Here is a 4,822-nt window from a genome sequence, read left to right as displayed (position 1 = left end):
CAAGGCAGGTGAAAATCCCCAACCAGGAAAACAGGAAAAGTCTGTGTGGTGGAAAGTTCCTGGCCAATCAGGGGCACAAACAACTTCTTAACAACAAGCTGGAAGGCTTGGAGGGGAGGAAGGGTGCCATGGAAAATCCCAGCCCCAAATCAGGGGCTAAGAGCAGCTGCCAAGGGTATAAACAACGTCTTGCTATAGCAGGCTAAGAGGCTCAGTGAGGGGGAAGGGAAACACCAAGGTAGGGCCCAACACACTTCAGATTTTATTCACCTCCTGGCCTACACCCAGAAGGTTCCATATCCTATATCTCCTCCCTGCCCCCCACACCCTCATTCTCCCTGGCTCCACAAAGATGTCCCCAGGGCACCAGATCTCTAAACTTGCTGGGGCCTCCAGTCTCTTGAGGGTTAGGTGCATCTTCTCTGACTTAACCCAGATCCAGGAGTTCTCTGCTTTATATGTGTTGGGGGCCTCATCTCCAGCTGAGACAGCTGGCGTTCGCTGCCTGGTTGGTGATTCAGTGTCTAAGAGCTCTCAGGGGTCCAGGCTAATTGAGACTGCTGGTCTCCTACAGGGTTGCCCTTCTCCTTAGTTTCCTTCAGCTTTTCCCTAATTCAGCCAGAGGGGTCAGCAGCTTCTGTCCATTGGTTGGGTGCACATATCTGCATCTGACTCTTTCAGCTGCTTGTTGGGTCTTTTGGAGAGCAGTCATGGTGGGTCACTTTTTGTGAGTGTCCCATAACTCCAATAATAGTGTCAGGTCTTGGGGCCTCCCCTTGAGCTAAAACCCACTTTGTGCCTGTCACTGGATCTTCTTTTCCTTAAGGTCTTCTCTATTTTCATACCTGTATATTCTTTTAGACAGGAAGAATTATGGGTCAGAACTTTGGCTATGGGATAGCAACCCAATACCTCATTTGATGCCCTGTCTTTCTGCTGGAGGTGGATTCAGTAAGTTCCCTCTCCCCACTGTACAGCCTTTCATTTAGGCCCCTTCCCCCTTTGAGTCCTGAGAGACTCTCACTTCCTAGGTCTCTGGTACATTCTAGAGAATCTCTTCAACCTTTCTTCTGAGGTTAGCTATTCCCATTCTTTCTGTCGGCCCTCAGGGCTTCAGTCCTTTCCCCCCACCCAATACCAGATCATGTTCCCCCTACCCCACCGGCATCTCCTTACCCTTCCCTTTCCCTCCCTCCTTCCCTTCCTCCCTCCCTCCCTTCCTACTTGTGGTTGTTTTCTTCTCCCTTTCAAGTGGAACTGAGGCGTCCTCACTTGGGGCCTTCAGCTTGTTGACCTTTTTGAGTTCTGTGAACTGTCTCTTGGGTATTCTGTACTTCTTGTTAATATCCACTTATTAATGAGAACGTACCATGCATGTCCTTTTAGGTCTGAGTTACCTCACTCAGGATTACATTTTCTAGTTCCATCCATTTCCCTGCAAAACTCAGGATGTATATTTTTGAATCATTGTATACCCGAAATTTATTTCAAACGTTGACACAGAATTCTGCCTTCACCTAGATTTACTATAGAGCATCCTGTAGTTAAAACATAGAATATAAAGTTTTCAATATTTCATAGTTCATTATTTTAAATAGTATCTTGTGGTTCCCTTAAATACTCACATCTACCATTTATAATGTTTAAAAATATTTGATATAAAATTGCAACTAATCCACTAACCCTAGAAACCACCCATAGAAATGTTTATGCTTTCATTCACTAAATTATGATAAATGATAAGTATATTCAGATTTTAATTACCTGTTAGGTTATCATAAAGATATTATACAGTCTTTAATGTACATTACTATGCATCACATGACATTTGTATTAAAATATTAGGTGAGGGGCTAGAGATAAGTGGTTGAGCTGCTTTTCTAGAAATTTCTGAGTTCAATTCTCAGAACCCACATAGTAGCTAAAAACTGACTAACTCCAACTCCACAAAATCTGATACCCTCTTCTGGGCTTTTCAAATATAAGGCATCCAAGTGATATACAATTATGCAGGAAAAACATACATAAAATTTTAAAGTATTAGGTAAAAATATATAATCCTGTACTTTTTTTGATTTCTCCATAGAGGTTATGGTGTTAACAGAAATGTTTTTAAATACCTCTCAAAAATAAATGAATTGGGGTAAGTAAGTCCCTTCAGTTTATAGAGACCCTTACAATGCAACCTTGATGACTTCCAAAATGCCTGTAAAGGTGGAAGGAACAAACCAACTCCACAAGTCTGTCCTTTGACCTCTACACACACAATGTGTCATTCACATGCCTTGCCCCTATCATACACACATGTGTACAAATAATGTAAAGAAATAAGTGATTTTAAAACATAGAGAAATTTTAACAGAAACGAAGAACATTTAAACCTGGGTTGAGCTCCAACTTGTCAAGAAGAGGACTGTGGTTGACAAGAAGGTATAGGGGTATGAAGCATTAGAGGTATGGGAGGGAAGTAGGGAGGAGGAGACAACCATACACTTTATTTACCAGTTTCTAAGCATTAGTTTTGTGTTTTACACCATGAATTGTTCCTATGCTCTGGAAACAGAGCAGTGTACTAAGCTGTAGAAAAACTGCGGCTCAAATGAAACCTACATCCTAGTGACTATATGAACTTCTGCCTGCAAAGGGATTGGAATGCTCTTCTGAGAGGTTGACATTAATCTAATTGTGTTAGATGCCGCTGAGGTTTTATTGAGTTTGGGAGTGAGCTGATCAGATCCACACATTAGAACACCAACTTGGTGGCATTTTCACAGATGGACTATGAGAAATGATGATAAATGAAACCGTATTACAGCAGTCTGGAACAAAATTGAAGCAGCAGACTTTGAGAGTGGAGAGGAGAACAGGTGTTTTACAGGTGGGTCTATTGACTGAAGGACTAATAGAGCAGGAGAGTATGATAGTAAACTCACGAATTTGACATTTCTTGTTAAAGTCATTGAATCTTTCAATTTGGGGGATGAGAACAGGGTTAATTATGAATTCCTTTTGTAGAGAATAAGGACAGTGTAGAGGTGACAGGGTATGCGTGGGGGGAGCAATGCTGAGATATAATTAAGTCTAGAATCCAGGATAAAAACTGCAGCTATCTATTAAACAGACATTAAAATTGTAGAGATAGGAAGAGGTCTTGGTGAAGAAGAGGTAGAAACACTAGACATATTTCTTTGGGGGGGTGGTGCAGTGAACTTTATTGATGGTATTCAAGAGAGTAGGGAGGGCTCCCTAGGTTCCACCTGTTATTATAGGGGTCTGGGATGGAAATTGTGAGGGAGATACTCAGTGTTGGGAGCCGAGTTGGGATGGGGACTCCTCAGCAACTGAGGGCCTCTTTCTTGCTTTCAATATCCTTGCTTGGATGAGGTGGGTAGTCTAGGGTCTTACTTCTTGGAGCTATGCAGGCCATGAGATCCACCACCCTGTTGCTGTAGCTGTATTTATTGTCATACCAGGAAGTGAACTTTACAAAGATGTCATTGAGAGCAATGCCAGCCACAGCATTAAAAGTAGAAGAGTGGGAGTTGCTGTTGAAGTCACAGGAGACAACCTGGTCCTCAGTGTAGGGCAGGATGCCCTTCAGTGGGCCCTTGGAAGCCTGCTTCATCACCTGCTTGATGTCATCATACTTGGGAGATTTTATCAGGCAGTATGTCAGATCCACAACAGATACATTGTGGGTAGGAACACGGAAGACCATGCCAGTGAACTTCACATTCAGCTCTGGGATGACCTTGCCCACAGCCTTGGCAGCATCAGTGGATGTAGGGATGATGTTCTGGGCTTCCCCATCACCATCATACCACAACTTTCCAGAGGGGCCATCCACAGTCTCCTGAGTGGCAGTGTTAGCATGGACTATGGTCATGAGCCCTTCCACGATGCCAAAGTTGTCATGGATGACCTTGACTGGGAGGCTAAGCAGTTGGTGGTGTAGGACATATTGCTGACAATCTTGAGTGAGTTGTCCTATTTCTTGTGGTTCACACCCATCACAAACATGGGGACATTGGCCAAAGGGGCAGAGATGGTGACCCTTTTGACCCCACACTTCAAGTGAGCCCCAGCCTTCTCCATGGTGGTAAAGACACTAGTAGACTCCATGGCATACTCAGCACCAGCATCACCCCATTTGATGTTAGTGGATCTTGCTCCTCAAAGATGGTGATGGGCTTCCCATCAATAACAAGCTTCCCATTCTCAGCCTTGAGCATGCCATTGAATTTACCATGGGTAGAGTCATACTAGAGGATGTAGATCATGTAATTGAGGTGAATGAAGGGATCATTGATGGCAACAATCTCTACTTTGCCAGATGTAGAGAAGTCAGCCCTGGTAACCAGGCACCTAATATGGACAAATCCATTCACACTGACCTTCACCATCTTCCCTACAGGACGAGGCTGGCACTGCATGAGAAAAGGCAGCTGTCTCTGGAACAGGAAGGAGCGAGAGCAAACACATTTCTTAAAAGCAGGATAGTTATAGAAACTTACCAAGCACACATTAGAATGTGATTAATAAAGGGTTTAATGACTATGTTCAGTGTACAGGACTAAGGCTGGTACTTCAGAAGAATCAGTTAAATGAAGGAGTGTTTTTTTCTGTACCCTGCCCATTCTCCTCCTCTACCCCTGATGTTGACTTCTCCCAGAATGTTCTTTGGTCATTCATAACCTTATTTTTTAACAATCTCTAATGTGGCAGTGCTATATGACTGAACATTTTGGATATGCTTTTACCATTGTGTTAAGGTTTCTGGCAAGAAAGGGACTACTTAAAATTAAGGTTTATTAATTTATTT

General features: G+C 43.1%; 1 pseudogene; it reads right to left on the bottom strand.

Moving 5' to 3' along the window:
* Nucleotides 1–3,334: 3,334 nt before the first annotated feature.
* Nucleotides 3,335–4,403, bottom strand: Gapdh-ps107 (Glyceraldehyde-3-phosphate dehydrogenase, pseudogene 107; annotated as a pseudogene).
* Between the last annotated feature and the right edge of the window lie 419 nt (nucleotides 4,404–4,822).

Source organism: Rattus norvegicus, chromosome 10 (assembly GCF_036323735.1).
Source record: "Rattus norvegicus strain BN/NHsdMcwi chromosome 10, GRCr8, whole genome shotgun sequence".
Lineage (NCBI taxonomy): Eukaryota > Metazoa > Chordata > Mammalia > Rodentia > Muridae > Rattus > Rattus norvegicus.
Note: the sequence above shows the minus strand (reverse complement) of the source record. Positions and strands in the feature narration are given on the sequence as shown.